At 36.3% G+C, this 20,849-nt stretch overlaps 1 protein-coding gene across 1 annotated transcript in view; it reads left to right on the forward strand.

Annotated features, from left to right (window-relative positions):
- The first annotated feature begins 668 nt into the window (after positions 1-668).
- Elk (Eag-like K[+] channel) overlaps positions 669-20,849 on the forward strand; it is a 410,371-nt gene continuing 390,190 nt past the window's right edge. The window contains exon 1 of the mRNA XM_067777239.1: positions 669-1,301. The gene's annotated coding sequence lies outside the window, so the exon portion shown is untranslated. The remainder of the gene's footprint in view (positions 1,302-20,849) is intronic.

A 20,849-nucleotide genomic window follows, 5' to 3' on the forward strand; every position in this document is an offset into this window, starting at 1 on the left:
AGCTCATCATTAAATCTTCTTCGATACTGGCCAACGTGTATTGATCCGAAAGAAATTCGTCGTAATCACGAAAAAGTCTGTTTAAATGATCTCGAAATTATTCCGAAAATAAATCAGAAATTATCATTGAAGATTCTTAGACTATCTCACAACAAACCTGAAAAATTTCCGATACTATCCCAAATGTCAACTCGCGTTTATTGCGAGAGCAACCCTGGAATGATCCACAGGCTGTCCTCAAATAATCCCGAAGTTGTCCTATAAGTGTTCGGTAATGATTTCGAAATAGTCGGTAGCTATCCCAATAATTGCGGAAAATAGCCACTGTATGGCGCCAAAAGTAAGCGATATGCGATGGAAATAAAGTCTCACAGGGTTTGAAGGCACCGCAGGTAGTTCCTAAACAAATATCTACTTTATTTTCAAATTATCAAAAAACTTGCTTAATTATAAAATTTGTTGATTTTGGAAACTGAATTTATGATTATAAGAAGGTACCACGAAATATATAACTGTTATTATCAAAAAAGTCCCTTTTTGATAGTGGATGACTGTTGTATCACTGATACATCGGCAGCATCCACATACATCGTTGACCATTTCAGCATCGGCAGCTACAAGTTGCTATTTCGCGAGATTTATGCAACAGTAGCAGACGTGTAGCTAACAAGAACGGACGTGATAACGGATAAAAATATTTCTAAATTGCCTAAAGTGAAAAAGCAACCGGAAGTAAATATATGCAAGTTCCAAGAAATCTACCCAGCTAGTTGTTGCACACTAACACAACTACATTGGTAATTGAGATTCGCATGTACATACATATATGTGTGTACATACATATGTGCGCTCTTTATAACAGTGGGTGCTTGTATGTGAACGGATTAGAAAATATGTGTTGAAAACCGTTAGTTTAAAAAAATATTTTTTTTTGTGAAATCTTAAAATTTTATGAATTAACACAAAAAACAAAAGCAGGTGAGGTGTAATAAAAGCGAAAAAAATATATAAAAAAAATATACTAGTTAAATGAGCTCAACATATGAAATGGTGTATTTTAGTGAGTTAAAATAAAAATTAAATATATGTTTTTGACATGCAATTGACAGCGAAAAATTGCAAACCAACAAATATAATCGCTCCAGCAGTGAGATATTCTAAATAGCGGTTGCTGTTTTTGAGTGCTGCTGCGTGCTTGCTTCGGTGAGTTTTGCAAAAGTGCGAGTGATTTTATTAATTCAAAAGTAAAGTTGCAAAAGAAAAGAAGAATTCTAAAAGAAAATTCACTGAGTATGTTAATGGTTAGTGCTTTGTGTGTTCAAATACAAGAAAAACATTTTCACTTGCTTATACATACAAACACAATTAATTACACCACACACACTGTATATGTAGGCACGTGAAAAAACAATAAATGTACGGTTATGCGTATGTGAGTGCTACCTTGGCCTTGGAAGAATTACAAACAGCTGAGCTGCGTCAGTTTGCTTTTTGTGCTCGCGATATTGACTTTGATGGTATTTATCAGGAAATTCTGTAGAAATAAATATTGTGAAAATTGTTAAAAATTGTTCCATCCATGATGAAATGAATATTCAGGTGTTCTCATCCCGTTGACGTTTTCCCTTATTCTGACAAGTTCGGCATGCATAATTTAGAAGGTTGTCTATCATACAGAACTGCCTTATAGTTCTACTACGATCGTAGTAGATTTTGCTATACGTTTAGAAATATAATAACTATGTAAGCCGCTACCAGAATTTTTAAGACATAAACATATTCCCCAAAAGATTATAGACAAAATTTTGCAGAAAACTAAATTTTTTGAGCAAATTTCTACGAAAAATTTAGCAATAAAAATTTTGTACTTTTGTAGTACAAGTAAATACTGGCAAATAGAGCTGCCGAAAAAGTGAGGTTATGTTGTTGACATCATCTTTGTTATTTCATCATGGTTCCATCCTTCCTTCAAAGTGAAATATAGAAAATTTTCTACTTGATATTTCAATGTCAATTAAGGCTGTTACTGTAAAGTTGACGTAACTCAACAAAAAGCTTCTACGAAGCAAAGGCTGAAAAGAAAATGCAACGAAAAGTTTACAAGAAAGTTAAAATAATTTAAGTGGTAAGTGAAAGAAAAGCAATTTACAATAAAGTATGTGTGGGATAAATTAAAGCGCACATCTGTAGCTTAATACACTTTGTATTATTCAGTGCTGCTCAAAATTTTGTATATTGAAGTACAAATCAAAATACATGTACAAGATTTTACACTTGACATTTTTTGTATTTAAAAAAATAAAAAAATTAAAAAATATTTAAATGTTCAAAAAGTTAAAACTTACAAAATGTTGATTGCTGAAAATAATTTGAAAATTGCTAAATATTAAAAACACTCTAGAGCAATTAAACTTAATTGTTGCACATTTGTTTTTTTTTTTTTGTCAAAAATTGTGTCTTGAAAAGAGCTATCTAACTATTTTTGAGTGTTAACATATCTCACTATGGACTTATTCGGTCTATGTGAGCAGTGACGTAGTAAGGGGGCCGGGGGTGGCAAGGGTGAATCTTGCCCCGGGCGCTACGCACAGGGGGCGTCAAATGGTCCGCAATGCAGAACTTCCTGGATAATTTGTATTTTTGTTATAACTGATTTCTGGAAAAAATTTTTTATTCTTAAAAAATGCATGCATATATATTCGGAACACTTGCGACACGTTGTGGAATAAGTAAAATCATACATCTTTTTTTCTCACGTTCAAGGTTATGATGGGAATTATTGAAAAATGCTTTAACAAAAACGTTTTTGCCACGCTTCCAATAATTCGAATACTTTTTCTCTTTGGACTATTGATAACAGGACAAAACGCGTCTTTTCATTTCTCTTTCCCCATTTTTGGACGGGTTATTGCAGTCGACCTCGGTTTCAAACTGTTTTTGGCGGAGAACTTTTGAACGGGTAGAAAAAATTAGCACCCGTGTTTGAGTTCTTAATGCTAAAATAACTACGCGTCCTCGGATACCCCAATTCAAGACTTTTGTATAATTTTCTGTAGGACCCATATAGGTGCACTACATTTTCACATTAAATTCGTTAAACAAAATTTACCATCACAGCAACCCATATCTGATATTCCGCTCCTTTTTTTGTTTCCCTGCGTCGCTTTCCACGACAGCAACCCCGGTAATTTTGACACTTCGTTCAGTGTCAAACACATGTTCCATGCAGGTTCCACTGGGTTCCACGCTAGTTTGACACTGACCGAAGTGTCAAACTGCAGTGTGTTAGAAAGAGAAAGGAATTGTTTCCTTCTCATACATATCATACTTGTAAACCTGTACTATGGCCAAACCAAAGGATACACACAAAGTTTTTAGCATATTTGATTTTTACAAATGCTCGATAAAAAATAAAATAGATCGAAAATTTGGTATGAATTTTTTAGTTCGGTTTTATAGTTTGCTTTTTTTTTGTTTAAACTTGTACAATTTAGCCATGCTTGGCCATAATTTGCTCATACCAGCATTCAGCTTACTCCCAACATTAGAGATGATGCAGGTCTTCGCAGCTGGACGATTCACCTAGTCCAACTGTGGGATATTAATTTGTGGAGGCTGATTTTTCCGACACCTTTTCCCCCACTTAAGCGTTAAGTGGGACATCCCGATTTTGTTTTGATGGCATGCAGAGAGCTACGCACATATACATCTTCCTGTTTATCATCGACAGAATTAGGCGGCGTAGTTTTTCCCGTCCGTCCATGTATGGTTCTTATTTTTTTTTTGTACAAATCCCTTGCCTGGTTTAATAGGCTAGAAAACTCAAGAAACTTTAACTAAAATCCTCTAAAGGAGGTCCAAGGAATCGAACAGTTTCAATATGGTTTTACCAAAAAGAAGTTGCTATTACAGATTTTTGTTCCACAGTACAGACGAATAGATGATTTGTGCTATACACCAGGCTGGGGCCATTCAAAGAGATCGAAGTTAGGGCAGAATAACGCGCATATCCTTCGGAAGTGTGCATTCTTCTTTGGCTTGACTTTGAAGGAAATCAAATATTCTGCGTTCGTGTTGCTATGGATCATACTACACCACATCTCATCATATGGCTTATATAGATATCTTCTTATCTGCCTTGGAGGCGCAACTACCTCAATTGATTTTCTTTTGGGATGCCTCGGTGCTCAGACGTCTTAAGGAGATACTCCGTGGAAGTTCTAAGTGAGAAATTTGGCAGCCCTGCACTTTTTTTCGTTGCAGCGATTTGAGGATTTTGATGCATCTTTGTGCATTGTAGGCAATTTCGGATGCATTTGTATTGAAGCAGAGACTGTGTTCGAAGGTCACAACCAAAAGTTGTTGGGGTCCTACAGTAGTAATATTATGCTATCGAAGTGGCTGTCCAGTTGTTGTGTTATGTGCAAGGTCCACGACGTGAACAATATGGCCCTATGTACACTAAATTAGTGCCAAGTCACGTGATGTGAAAAATATTTTGCCCGGGCGCAAGAAAACCTTACTACGCCACTGTATCTGAGGTGCTCATCGCGCCGTTCCAGTTCAACCTAACATATCGACGGCTGAATGGAATATCAGGTTTCTCAGCTGCCAGTTAGCAAACGCCCCATATGAAAATATTTTCCGAAAACACGCTATTTCAGAATTTTTGAAGAACTATATTTTGCAAACCTGGACCTAGAATATCTCAAGAAGCGCACATACGATTCATGTCAGTCTTAATACAATTAAGATAATTTAATAATAAAAATGAATCTAAGTTTCCTTCGCCTTATCTAAAATTCCAAAATCAAACCGTGGAATGCTCTATTTGTTTAAATATTCTTAATGAATCAGTTCTGAATACACTGAAAGAAATGGTGATAGTAAAATCAACAAATCGGTTCTGTTGTTCTTCATTTAATGGAGATTCGGTGAAATTGATCGAATTATGGTTAATTCGACCGAGTTCTTTGTCAAGCGAACAAATAAGTTTAGCCATTTCAACAGAAGAGAAATTGGTGCTCTTAAGTTAACAAAATTCTGTAAAATTGACAGATTCCTAATCAATCTAACTGATTTTTCTGTTAAACAACTGATCTTACAGGTCATTTCAACGGCGATCAACTGTCAATACATGAGCAAATTTCAAAGAGAATTTTACGCTCACTGCGCTCTCTACTTTGTACTTATGTATGCTGTGTACTATATGTGTGCACATATAAGAGAGTAATCGTCGTCACGAGTGGACGTGTTTTTCGGTGTGTGTGGAGTGCGCGCATTTGATTATTTCGTTTCACTAAACTGATTTAGTTTTTTCTTTTACACTAAATAATTTACATAAATAATTATGAACTGTCAAGTTTGCAAGCAAAAAATTGACCGCGCAGATCCTGCCAAAGTCACCTGTGCAGACTGTAAGTGCATATTTTATTGTTTGTGCGCCAAGATGGACAAGGCTGATGTGGAATATATGAAAGCCAATAATCTTAACTATAGATGTGAGGGATGTTCCATCCTCTGTCGCAAATCGATGCAGACGTAGTCCCTGGCACCAATGCAAGCTGTTTCTGATCCACCTGTCGCCTCCACAACTCCCACTGCACTGTACACTAATTCGGCTACAGCAGGTGCAGAGGAACAAAAACAACGTGCAGCTCAGTGTAACACACATGCCAATACGATTAGCATGAAAAATAAAGGTAACAATCAAATAAAAAGTCAAATTCAGGCATCTACGAGTCAACAACCTTGCGGATTACCGAATAGCAGCAAAAAGCCAATAACTCTTCAGCTGCTATATGAAGAGATAGTTGCCCTCAGAAGTGTTAACTCTGAAATGCTTCGCACACTGAGTATGCTTGCTGATGAAAACAAAGCATTAAAAGAAAAGGTGACTACGTTAGAGAGCAAGCTTAACTGGAGAGACCAGAGAGACCTTAACAACGTGATTGAAATTGCTGGCATTCCACAAGAACACAGCAACAATGCGGAAGAATGTATGCAGAAAATCGTGGACACTTTGGGAATCTCAGTAACACCATCTGAGATTGAAAAATGCGTAGTAAGAAGCATAAAGCAAAAAAATGACGCTTCGCTCACCCGCAGTGTTATACGCGTGCATTTCTCCTCAACTGATACCAAGAAGAGAGTTATGGCAACGAGAAAAACAAAAGCACGTAAGCTGACAGCGCGAATGTTTGATGGAACTAGCAATAGCAAAATATATATTAATGATGCACTCACGGGTTTTAATCGAGCTTTGTTTACGGCAGCATATAAATTAAAGAAAGAGAAACACTACAAATATTTATGGTTAGGGAAATCGAGCTTCCTATTAAAAAGAGCAGAAAATGAGAGGGTTATCAACATCAGAACTTTTGAAGACATAAAATTTATTGTTGATTAGCTACTCTGTAGCTATACTCTTTGTTCTTTTTTCATTTATTTTTCTTCGATGTTTGTTGACGTTCTGATTGATGATAACCCAATCATCGCTAGCAAAAATTTTTTTCATAAAGCGCCCTCAGTAGGTTCTAACGATATAAAAGTTGTGCATCAGAATATACGTAGCATTAGGCAGAATTTTGATTTATTTTTAAGTCATATCGATGCATTAGGTTGCCTACCAGATATTATATTTTTAACGGAAATTTGGATATATTCTTATGAAGTAAGTGACTACAGCATACCTCATTTCAATTTTTATGCCAATGCGAATGATAGATACAGTGCGGTAGGTGTTGGAGCCTTTGTGCGCGATACTTATGAGTGTACCTCAGTAAGTAAAAATCTTTATAGTGCTGATATGCTACAACTTTCTCTTAATATAAAAGGCGAACAATTTGTTTTCCTAGGGGTATACAGACTACAATCTGTTCCTATTTCTGTATTTATTCAAGAATACTCCAGTTTCGTGCTGTGTGAAGAAACCTCAAACTTTTTCATACTGGGTGATTTTAATTTAGACCTTTTGCATCACTGTAATACAACTGACGATTATTTGGCCTTGATGGCTGGAAATGGTTATACTTCCTATATTAATGGGCCGACGCGCTTAAGTTCGGGTACGTGTATTGATCATATTTTTTGCCGCTTTAATGCCGTACCATATAGATATTGTAATAGTTTTAACATTGACTTGCAAATAACTGATCACACGATGACGGGTTTGCAAATATTTGGAATTGTTTTCGACAAACCAAAAGCAAATCGCGTTCAGAAATCATATACCAAAGTTAATTTCCCTATGCTGAACCATAAGCTATGTTTCGAAAGTTGGTCGAATGTCCTCGCTGAAAATGACATATCAGTAGCTTTTTACATATTTTTAGATACCTTAAACGCGCACATTCTCAACTCTTCGTATACTGTAAATAATCGTAAAAGAAATGTGAGACTTAAGCCTTGGATTACTCGGGATCTCCTACAGAAAATAAAGCTCAAAAACCAACTAAGAAAAAAATGTGCTAAGTATCCTAGTAATAGAAGGCTCCGCACTAGATACAACAAAATAAGTAATAGCACCAATAAGGCCATACGACTGACGCGGGAAAACTTCTTTCGAAACAAGTTTAATTCAGCACTTGGTAATATTAGGAAAGAATGGGAAGTTGTCAATAATCTTCTTAATCGAAACGGTGAAAAAGATAATGAGCGAATAGCATTACAAGCTGGAAGTCAGTCGATTACGGATGCTGTGGAAGTAGCTAATAAACTTAACACGCACTTTACAACGGTTGGGAACACAGTATTAACTAACTGCAATTGTCGGTTTGCGACCCATTTACCATCGGGCCAATATGCTCGAAATAGCTTCTTTTTTGACCCTATCACAGGTTTCGAAATTATAAGCATTATAAAAACCTTAAAAAACTCTAGTTCATGCGGTGAGGATGTTATTTCCAATTTAATTTTAAAAAAGATATATTTTAATGTGGTTGATATACTGATATACTTATTCAACACCAGCATTACTCAGGGTATTTTTCCCGATGGTTTGAAATGTGCGATTGTAATTCCGATCTTGAAAAAAGGGGATAAAAAAGATGTTAATAATTACAGACCTATTTCACTATTCTCGGCCATATCTAAAGTTTTTGAAAAGGCTGTTAAAACCAGAATTGTTAATTTTCTAAATAAAGCGAGCTTTTTTAGCTCCATGCAGTTTGGCTTTCTTTCTGACCTTTCAACAGAAGACGCTTTGCTAGATTTTTGCACCAACGTCTACAAAGCTCTGGATGAAAAAAGAAGTTGTGCTGGTCTCTTTGTGGACATAACAAAAGCTTTTGATATGGTCGATAGGGGTGTACTATTGGATAAACTATATAGTGCAGGATTCCGCGGTGTTATGCATAAGTGGCTTAAATCGTATATATCGGGCAGAACACAAAAAGTTAAAGTAGAATGTAGCTACAGTAGCTTACAGCTTGTTAATCTGGGTGTTCCCCAAGGCTCAGTTCTTGGTCCAATATTGTTCTTGGTCTATATTAATTCAATATTTAAGCTTCCATTGAGAGGCAAGGCCATTGCCTTTGCAGACGATCTTGCAATTGCGTACAGTACACCGAATTACTTTGAATTAATATGTGACATTAACCATGATATACATTTGTTACGAACCTGGTTCGCTTCACACAAACTGATTGTAAGTAGTAAAACTAGACTTATGTATTTCAGTCATGTTCTCAAAGAACAACCAAGTTATGATGTCATATTTCACTCCGCAGTGTGCTCTCGCTTTAACATGCACCATATAGCGTGCACTCAAAGTGACGCGATGAGATCTTTTGATTGTAATAGAAACTGTAGTGAGAGCTGCTTCAGGGTTGAAGTTGTTGAGAATTTCAAGTATCTAGGAATTATAATATACAACCGCTTGAGTTGGTCTGAGCACATTAATGCTCTAAAAAAATACTTTCTATATACCACTCGTCACTTTTATCGTCTGAAAAAGTTATGTTCAATATCCACTTTAAAAACAGTTTACTACGGAATATTTCAATCTAAACTGCAATATGGTATCACATGCTGGGGCGGCGCTTCGGCTAATAAGCTGTCAGCAGTGGTAACAATTCAAAAGGGGGTTATAAGGCGAATCTGTAGTGCAAACTATAGGTCTCACTCTATGCTATATTTTAGGAAACTAGATATATTTCCGTGTCGACATCTCTATCTTTACAAAGTTTTAAAAACATTCTTTATACGGTGTGGCTACCTGGAAAGCTTTCCTTCGGAAGTCTACAACTTACGAAGAAATCTACTTCCGATGGTACAAATTCCGCATACTAGGACGTCGCACTTTAGAAGTTTTTACACATACACGTCGTGCAAATTTTTCAACTCCCTTCCTCCCACTGTACAGGTAATAAGAAATGTCAACTTATTTAAAAAAGAAGTTAAGCTGTATCTTTTTGGTTATAATCACTTTGAATTAGAAACGATGCTGAGGATGACCCTATAAACCGTACATACCTTAGGAAGCTGCAAATATTTAGTATTGATTCTCTTTCATATCTTTGATGATTTAATTTAATGTATAACTTAAACTCTTTATGAAATTTTTATTTTTGTACACCCCACACAAAACAATATACCAAAGCTAGGACTGGCATTTAGAACTATGTTAAACTTTAATATAAAAAATGCCATATACTTTTCCTATGCTGCATAGTAATTTGAAATTATTTAATGTAATATTGTAATCTTAGGTTAATAAGTATGCATCTGGAAAATGTTTAATAAAATACAATACAATACAATACAATACATATTTACGTATATATATGGCGGCCGCCGTGGTGTGATGGTAGCGTGCTCCGCCTACCACACCGAAGACCCTGGGTTCCCACCCCGGGCAACATCAAATTTTAGAAATAAGGTTTTTCAATTAGAAGAAATCAAAAAAAAAAAAAAAAAAATACGGTGAACTCTCAATTTTTTAAGATTAAGCAAATCGAGCTCTATAAGTTGCTTCCCAAAAATAAATATTGGTAACCTTGTTTGGAAACGAAGTTAATGCAGATACATTCATATTTGTTTGAAGGTATATAAAGCGATATATTAAACTTTATCGCAGACAAGTTTTTCTTATTCAGGAGAGATATTTAGGTGCGATTTTTCAGTGCGAGCTTAAGTTAACTAAAGCAAAAACCTGCTCTTTTGTCCCCTTTAGCTTTGATGAGCAGTAAAATGTTACGAAAAGTTTAACCTCAGCATCGAATTGGCAAGGCTAAATTCAAATTAACTGATAATTAAAGTTGTGGAATGGAAAAACGGAATTTTAGTCGGTTATATTGATTGCCGTTTATACACTCAGAGAAAAAATCATTCTAAAACGAACGAAACACGTTCAAAATTATGAACATTCGTTGACAAAAGTCTGTACGTACGCTTTTCTTAACACGTGAACGATGGGCTTGTTTTCAGAAGGGTTTTTCCAAGCACACCGTTCGTATTTTATGACCAGTTTTGTATTGATGTGTAAACTTTCTGTGCTCATTTTAAGCACTTTTTGGGCTTGATTTAAGATTTTGCGTTCCCACGCTTCGAGAACAATTTGTGGCCGATTTAAAATTTTTCGGTCTCAATTCTAGAACGGTTTGGGCTTGAGCTTTGGGGGGAGTGGGGAAGGTAATTTTTTCAAGTAGTACCCATTCATTTATTATTATTTATTAATAAATAATTTGTTGTCATTAATAAAAAATATTAATAACAAAACAAATTACTATTAAAATTCCAAAAGGTTTGAAAAAAACGCATAATATGCATTTTTTCATATAGTTCTCTTATCGAGAAATTTTTCTTATTTGATGATGTAATTTGAATATATATTTAAAACATTTCATAACAAGGTTGAGAATTACTTGTGCATATGTCAATGGAACTGAACGAAAAATAAAAAAAAAAATAGAATATAAAAAAATTGTTTAAAAAAACTTCAGAGTTTGACGGCGATCGAACTCGCGCCACACGATCATAGCCGCTGGGCCACTACAACTGCTTCATAGCTTGTGCCAAATGTTGTATTTAACATTGTAGTGTACACGAATTGTATCGTTTCTTTTTTCTTAAACTTAATTTAAGAACAATGTTCTTAATTTAAGAACATTGTTCTCATTAATAGAACATTTGTTCATCTTTTAAGACCAGCCGTTCTCTTTTCAAGAAAACGGTTGGCAGTTCAAGAACAAGGTTGTTGTTTTGAGCACAGGTCGTTCGTTTTTCAAGAACAAACAGTAAGAACATGAAAAGCTTGAATTGAGTCCGGTGATGCTGGATTTTAGAACGGCGTTTTTCTCTGAGTGTAGCTCGATTTTTAAAACAACGTTCACACAATTGGTATTTGTCGCCGAAAACTTTGTGAGTATAAGTTTAAGTATAAAACTTTAGATTTAGTTTTTTTGTTGGTTTAAAGATTGGCAAAAAATTAAGAGACAATATGCAGAATATGCATTTATTAATGTATACAAACTTATGTAAGGTCTTTTCCAAATAAAAGGAGGCACAAGGCAAGATAAATACCTATGGTCCGAATTTTTTAGGCAGTTGCTAGAGAAGATAGCAATTGTAGCAGTTCCAAATGGGAATGTGCAAGATGTATCATCTTTTTTGCTCAGCTCAGAGCCATACATCAAGGTTCCGCAGCAAAGATGAGAGATACCATTTTGACAATTCGACAGAGAACTTTACTTTACAATTGGCTATCATTCCAAAGAAGAACTTCAACTTCGTGAATCTTCTTGGTTTACTGTATTGATACTGTTTACACTGGTTCGAGCTCAATCCTGCGAGTTAAGGGGGCTTAAGTCCGCTTACGGTAAGATATGCGTACCGTTTGACACAAATAATAAAACTTAATTGCGCTTTAATTTGATTTTCTGTCTACGTAAATGATTATGGTAAGTACATTAACTTTACTCATTTTTTTCGGTGCAATAGCGTTTGCTAAATTGCTCTCACTAGAGAAGTTTAGCATAAGCTAACGCCATAATATTCTGCAATCTGTTATATTCTTGTTCACAATTTGCTCTTGTGACATTGCAGACAAAAATGGGTATTTTAAAACTTATTGCATATGTATAAATGTAAATATGTAACAAAATGTGTGCACACGTGGGCTCAACTGAGTGGCGAGTTTAGCGGTAGAAAAATATGCCAATTATCTCTTCTATGTAATTATTGACTCCGTTGGGTTTCTTTACCCTAGCCTCAGCGTTAGTGGGCTTAGAATATACCCCCGCGGTAGGTGTGTCTGTTGTAAGATTCGACTAAAATACCAAATTTATTAAAGGGGTTGTGTAGCCCCAACCTCTCAAGGGATTTTCAGCGCAATATATAACTTCTTCAACCCAATTGTTCCTTTCACCTACCCGAGGCGAATCCTGTTTCACTAACAGTCGAGGCTCTGGCGACCCCGAACTCCTGATGTATATATGGGGTGGGAGCGCGATATGGCCTAGAAGGTTTCATGTGGGCATATAAATCGTTCACGAGATGGTTGCGTTAGTACCTTAATGGGGCTTGTTACCGCAACGTACCGGATATACATTCAGCAAAGTACCATCAGCATCGATAGCACTTCCCAAGGCCTTAGGGGAGTGTCCTTATCGCTACAACAACAACAACAACAGCTACTTTGGCTGAACATACTGAACATTCATACATAGCCTATTGGCAGGCGTGCGGGACTGACGACTCGAATTGGATTTCAGCTCGGAGACAATATATTTTCTAATTTAAAGGGTGAGGCCACCTTCAAGATAAAAAGTCAAAACTTATTTAAGGGATTTTTTCAAAAATAAACCCGATGAATGTTGAGCAAATTCACAACAAAAGCTTAAATAGCTTCAATAATTTTTTAATGGAAAAGCAAGTAAGAAAGGCTAAGTTCGGGTGTAACCGAATATTACATACTCAGCTGAGAGCTTTGGAGACAAAATAAGGGAAAATCACCATGTAGGAAAATGAACCTAGGGTAACCCTGGAATGTGTTTGTATGACATGGGTATCAAATGGAAGGTATTAAAGAGTATTTTAAAAGGGAGTGGACCATAGTTCTATAGGTGGACGCCATTTCGGGATATCGCCATATAGGTGGACCAGGGTGACTCTAGAATATGCTTGTACGATATGGGAATCAAATGAAAGGCATTGATGTGAATTTTAAAAGGTAGTGGGGCTTTAGTTCTATTGGTCGACGCCTTTTCGAGATATCGCCATAGAGGTGGACCAGTGTGACCCAGAACATCATCTGTCATATACCACTAATTTATTTATATATTTAATACCACGAACAGTATTCCTGCCAAGATTCCAAGGGCTTTTGATTTCGCTCTGCAGAACTTTTTCATTTTTTTCTACTTAATACGGTAGGTGTCACACCCATTTTACATAGTTTTTTCTAAATTTATATTTTGCGTTAATAAACCAATCCAATTACAATATTTCATCCCTGTTTTCGTATTTCATTTCATTTCATTTCATTTCATTTCATTTCATTTCTTTATTGAGTCAATGGTAACATACCTTACTGACTTGATTACAGGTGTACTTAGAACTAAATTATTAATTAAGTATGACTTAATGTGATAGATAGTAAGAATCAATGCATGCCTTGAAGAGAGACCTAGACATGTCAAAGTCAAGATCTAGACTCCTAGATAGGTGATTGAATTCTACAAGTCCTCTTAGAAGAGGAGCAAAGCTGAAGTAATTGGAACGCAACACTCCAATACGGAATGTATAGTGAAAGCGGAGGGCTCTGTTAGGGACATTGAAAGTTACCTGACCCAGAAGTTCGGAACAATCAATAGCACCAGATATTATATCAAAAATAAACATTAAGCCTTGAACAGAACGCCTGACTTCAAGTGGCAAGACATTTATAAGCATGCATCTCGTATTTTAGGGTGGCATGGGATTATCAAAGTGTAGAGGTTGAAGAGCAAACCGCATGAATTTCCGCTGAACTCGTTCAATTCTTAAAGAGTGTGAAGAGTATATCGGATTCCAAATGACTGAGGCATATTCTAACTTTGAACGTACTAAGGAATTATACAAAATCTTTCTGGTATACGGGTCTTTGAAATCCTTCGCATATCGTCGTAAGAAAGCTAAGTTGGCATAAGCTTTTGGTATAAGAAAGTTAACATGATTAGCAAAGGTAAAAGACGAATCAAAAATTACGCCAAGGTCACGAAACTCATCAACTGAGGCAAGCGTTACGTTTGAGATCGAATACACGGACGAAAGAGTATTCCTTGACTTAGTAAACGTTATGTGACAGCATTTACTAATGTTGAGTGGCAGGTTATTTTGTGAAGCCCAATCGTTGATAGCATTCAGATCTTCCTGCAGACGCAAAGCATCAGAAATACTGGTGATCTTACGGAAGAGTTTTAAATCGTCAGCATAAATTAAATAATTAGAATATTTTAGGCAATAGCCAACATCATTAATAAAAATTATGAATAAAATAGGACCGAGGATGCTACCTTGTGGTACACCGGAAGTTGCTAAGAATTTGTGGGACTTAGTTTTCTCGATTTCAACAAAATATGTCCTATTTTCTAGGTAAGACTTCAGCCACAACCGAAAACTTGAATGAAAGCCCATGTTTTCAAGTTTCCACAAAAGTAGTTTATGCGAAACTGTGTCAAAGGCCTTGGAAAAATCTGTGTATATGGTGTCAACTTGACATCCATCCTTGAACGCTGAGACACAAAACTGGGAAAAAACCGCTAGATTATTGACAGTCGAACGCCCTGCAATAAAACGATGCTGACATGGATCGATTATTTTATTGATAGCGAATGATAACTTGTCCTTAACTACCTTTTCAAAAAGTTTGGAACAGGTCGACAATTTAGATATTGCCCTATAATGCTTTACATCATTTTTATTGCCTGACTTCAACATTGGGGTGATGGACGCCAGCTTCCAGCGACCAATAAAAACTCCGGTCGAAAGAGAAGTATTGAAAATATGGCGCAATGGAACACAAATAAAGAACAGGACAAACCATCTATATCATTTTTCAGTGAGGACTGTAAGGAGGAGATACCATTAATAATGTCCATTTCAGATAAAGACAGGGACCCAAAGTTTAAAGGCTGTGGTGTATCAAAGGAATACCTGTTGTTAGTATCATCCGCATCAACAACAAATGTAGATTTAAAAAAATCAGCAAAAAGGTTTACTGTAACAGCCACGCTCTCTGAACTGGTATCGTTAAATTTCACACAGGTTGGGATATTGGTACAACCTTTCTTATATGTAGAATTATGGCATTCTTTTCATTTTTCGTAATTTTCGATATTGAAAAGGTGGGCGTGGTCATAGTAGGATTTCAGCCATTTTTATAGCAACATAAAGGGAGTTCAGATAAGTACGTGAAAGATATATAGATTTTTGCCGTTATCGTCATAGAATTTATGACCCTACCAAATTTCATCAGGATTGGTAAATTTTTTTTCGAGTTATGTCATTACAAGTATCCTAGAAAAATTAAATTAAAAAGGGCGGAGCCACGCCCATTTTGAAAATTTCTTTTATTTTTGTATTTTATAGCACCACATCTTTACTGGAGTTGAATGTTGACATAATTTATTTATATACTGTAAAGATATTACATTTTTTGTTATAATTTGACTTAAATATTTTTTTTAAAGTGGGCGTGTTCGTCATCCGATTTTACTAATTTTTATTTAGCACACATATAGGAATATGCGTAACGCTCCTGCCAAATTTCATCATGATATCTTCAACGAATGCCAAATTACGGCTGGTAAAACTTTCAAATTACCTTCTTTCAAAAGTGGGCGGTGCCACGCCCATTGTCCAAAATTTTACTAATTTTCTATTCCACGTCATAAGGTCAACCCACCTACCAAGTTTCATTGCTCTATCCGTCTTTGGTAATGAATTATTATCGCACTTTTTGTGTTTTTCGAAATTTTCGATATCGAAAAAGTGGGCGTGATTATAGTCCGAATTCATTCAGTTTAAATAGCGATCGGAGATGAGTGCCCAGGAACCTATATACCAAATTTCATCAAGATACCTCAAAATTGACTCAAGTTATCGTTTTTACGGACGGACATGTCTAAATAAATTTATTTTTTCGCCCAGATCATTTTGATATATAGAAGTCTATATCTATCTCGATTAGTTTATGCCGTTACGGATTACCGTTATGCGAACATAGTTAATATACTCTGTGAGCTCTGCTCAGCTGAGTATAATAACGTCACTTGGAACGAAGCCTCTCCAACTGGTACACAGTGTAGTGGGCACAATTCTCGTCTGACTACAATGAACAACTTTTTAATATTATAAATAGGTAATTAGCTATAGTCTGATGTAGAATTTTTGTTAAAACTCTAAATTTTCTTAAATATGCGAAAAAATCACGTCTATGTTTCTGATTGTTCTTATTATTCTCAAAAAAAAAAAAAAAAAAAAATGTATTACTTCTGACGTGAAAACCCTGCGTCAGGCAAAAGCTGATAAACTTACGACAATTTTGGTTTAAAAAAGAAAAAAGCTTTAAATCGGCTAAGTATTGTTAGAATATGTAGCAATGCGCACCGTTTAAGAAAACTCCGAGAAAAACCGACAAAAATATTTCCAACTGCTTGGTAGCGAATGGATTCAAATGTCAAAAAAAAAAAAAAAATACAAAAATTTTAAGCACTTCCTTTATATAAACGGACAAAAATCAGCGAAAACTGTCTCCTTATATAAAGACATATTCTTGCTAAACTTTGATTTTTAAATTTTGACATAGAAATTGCAAAAATATTTATGAGAAGTAATAATAGAAAAGTGGAGCGCACATTACTTGGATTGGAAAGCTGGTAGGAAAGGAGGTACTATTAGTCAATCAATTGCGCTCCACCTATATATTTTTAATTCTCATAAATATTTGTGCAATTACTAAGTCAATATTTAAAAATCAAAGTTTAGTAAGAATATGTCTTTATATAAGGAGACAGTTTGCGCTGATTTTTGTCCATTTATATAAAGGAAGTGCTTAAAATTTTTGTATTTTATTTTTATTTTCTCCTTTTCTTACATTTTCTCGGTGTCTTAACTTACCTGTGAAGTTTTACAGTTGTAGCTCAATGAGAACTTACATAAAAATCAATCCCAAAATTCCCTCCGTTCCTTATGATTTTTCTAAATATCTCATCTCGTGCGCTCCCTAGAATCTTTTTGTATCGTGTAATCGGCTGTTATCGACCTCTGAATTAAGTTTGAAATTTCAAGTCTCTAGCTCATCGAGAAGTTACTTAAAAGCTGGTTTGAAAATTTTCAAATTCTTATCTAATTATTTCGATCCGTGCACCACCTAACGGATTTCTTTTTTCCTTTTGTTGCATTGTCACGGTATTCTAACCTACGTGTAAATTTTCACGTTTGTAGCTCAATGAGAAGTTACTTAAAAATCGATTGCAAGATTTGTATGAAAAGCGGACAAACATTCAACCGACCTAATATAAAGGGAGTAAAAAATAATTTTAGCGATCAAATTGTTCTAAACTTCGTGTATTCTTAAAATATAAGATAGCATTTTGAAGAAAAAAAAAACAGTTTTCCAAAAGTTCAAAAGTGGCGTTACTCTTTAAAAATACAAAGACATCCGTTAAAATCTTTGCCCCCAGCGGTTTGGGGGGCTTAGAATATACTCGCGGTAGGTATTTCTGTCGTAAGAGGCGACTAAAATACCAAATTGATTCAAGCGGTTGTGTAGCGCAACGCTCTAAAGGGGTTGCCAGCACAATTTATAGCTTCTCCAACCCAATTGTCAACTTCACTTATCCTCCTGTTTCTTAAACAGCCGAGGCCCCAAGTTTCTCATAGCTGTTGGGGTTGGGAGGACGTGATGACCTTATAGGTTTCATGTGATCGTACTAAAGCGCCGAGATGGCTTAGTACTTTTATGGTGCTTGTTACCGGAATGTACCGAGCCTGCATCCGGCAAAGACCATCAGCATCGATAACACTCTCCAAAACCTTCGGCGAGTGCCCTCATCGCTACAACAGCATCAAATTTTTGGCAGATTAATTGCTCTCCTTATTAGTTCTCAATGTCAATATATTTTGAACACGTCAAAAAATTGATATTGATATGAAATTGAGAAAAAAGGAAAATTCTCCCGGGGTCGGAAATTCGGCCAATTTATTTTTCTTGGATAAGGGATATCAAAACATTGGCTGTACGGTATGTTGGTGAAGCCGATTTTCTTCTTATTCGTTCTGGCCTCGTAGAAAGCACTCGACACCTCTTCCACTATAAAAAGGTTGAAAGTAGAGAAGCAATTGGCAATGGTTGGAATAAACCGGGGCATTCGTACAGCACCAATACTGGCACTTAGTGTAATGCTGAATCTGTACTCGGTTAACATCATAGGCAAAATGGCGACAGCAATACGGATTATAAGCTTCTGAATTTCGCGTGCTCCAGCATTATGACCGAGCCCAACTTCATTCCTGGCAGGAAGAGCTACTGTGAGCCGGTTTGCGGTCATGCGACTGCATTTACCACTCATAATCCTTAGGAGAAGAAATGAAGTGGGGAGTAATTGAGTGACGAGAATATGGGGAACATGTTCACAGACGAGCTTAGGTTGGTCGAGAGGGTTGGGGTGGAGATTCCTGCCATGGGCTCGATGTAAGCTGGAGTTGTAGGCTGTCTGATCACTACAGCGTCTTCCAGGCTGAGTTCACCGCTATAAAAGATGCGTTAAGATGCTGCCGATTATTGTTGAGTTTAACATTCCCTTAGATAGTAAGGAGGGTATCAAAACGTTAAGCCCTACCAGCGTGAGATCGAGGACTGTGATGCATCTTACTACTAGGACCAAGTGGGCATTGGGTAACTAAACATGTCTTCTTCTGAAAATGTTAAAATGAGCTGTTTTTAAAACGACAGCTGCCATACAACCATACTTTACCTAGGGGTACCTAGCTTTACGGTTTTTGTGACCCATGCAAGAAAAAAAAACTTAAATTCTTTTTGACCACCCAACATGCATACACACACATAGAGCTGGACTCGATTCGATTTTTTTATAATCGATTTTGCGATTCGATTCTAGGAAAAAATCGATTTAGTCGATTAAATAGAAGCAAACAAAGTTTATTTACATTTTGCTTATTCTTTTTAACAATGTACTTGCTTACGTACTTAACCATTTACACTATTTTTCCCAAAAAAATAAAGCTGGACATTTTCTCTCTCGTTTCGTTGCCTGCCGACAAAATTGGAAGAATCAAGGAATGCCACCTCGGTCTTCACTTGATCCTTTCATCGAAGTGATATAATCACCCTTATCGCGAGTCTTATTTTCACCCGAAAATATTCACAGTTTTTGTTCACCCTATCGCAGAGGGTGGCGAAGCAATTTTTCATGTTCGAAACAGATTTCACCTTATCGGCAATCTTTGTTCGGGCGAAATCAACAGCGGGGAAACCAAAATTTGTTCACTTATATTTTACAGGCGAACGAGAGGAAAACAAAATGTAATTAATTTTTTGTTTTGAAATTTGATACTCTTATAATTATATGTACTTCTATTATTAGAAATAAATCAATAAATAATGCATAATCGTAAGCTGAGTGGAAAAAAGTGAAGTTCCTGTATTGCTAAGTATGTAGATTCTATTTTTTCACAACGTATCAGTCGGCCAAGTTATCCATTGTGGACAAAGCAACGGTTCCAAAATGTTGATCACGTCACTGAAACAAGATTACCTAAGACCCACTTCATGGTGCCCCAGCGGGTTAGGGGGTCAGAATATACCCGCGGTAGGTATGCCTGCCGTATGAGGCGACTAAAAGGGGGCTGTGTAGCGCAACCCTTCAGGTTGCCAGCGCAATACATAGCTTATACATACCCAATTGTCAACCTCACCTATCCGCGGCGAATCCTGTTTCACTAACAGACGAGGCTCTGGCGACCCCAAGCTCCTCATGGAACTTGGGGGTGGGGAGGGAGGGAATAGCCTGAAGGTTTAATGTGGCCACATAAATCGTTCCCGTAATGGTCGGAATAGCACCATAATAGTGCTGTGGTACCGGAGCGTACCGGATCTGTATCCCGCAAAGGACCATTACATCGATAACACTCCCCAAAGCTTTCGGGGGGCAACCTTATAGCTACAATAACAACCTCAACCCACTTCATGGTCCTTTCCAACGCTTTTTCCCTATGCGAAAAAAACGAAAACATTTACTCAACTTTACAATTGGTGGAACTCCAAATTTTTGCTTCAATGGTGGCAACGAGTTGGTAAGAATAACTAGCAAATATTAGAATGCCAGCTTGTTTAGCCTGTAATATTGGCGAAAGTTAATTGAAAAAAATTAACTTGTTATTCACAAGTGCTGAAAATAGTAATTTTTAGCTTACAGTGAATCATTTAGGTCCAAAGGGTTAGAACTGTCCCTTAATTGCCTCCGAATCGCTTTCACATACATATATATTCGCCTCACGCTCAATCAATACCAAACTAAGTGTAATAATAAATATTATTTTATTAATTTTTTATTTATATTTTTGTTGTATTTTAAGGAAATATATGCTTGGTTACAAAATTTACACAATTGTAAGAAAATTATTTATTCACTGCCAATTCGCAATAGAGCATAAGCTGTTTCGAAGTGAACTTTTGTTTGCCTGAAATTGCCGATAGGCGGAAAAAACTCACCCGAACAAAAGAAGTGAAGGCGAACACTTTTCCACGTGAACTGCGCGATAAGGGTGAATGTTTCGAAGGGAACTTTTGTTCGCCCGAAATTGCCGATAGGCGGAAAAAGTTCACCCGAACAAAAGAAGTGAAG

This window comes from Eurosta solidaginis, chromosome 3 (assembly GCF_040869045.1).
Source record: "Eurosta solidaginis isolate ZX-2024a chromosome 3, ASM4086904v1, whole genome shotgun sequence".
NCBI lineage: Eukaryota > Metazoa > Arthropoda > Insecta > Diptera > Tephritidae > Eurosta > Eurosta solidaginis.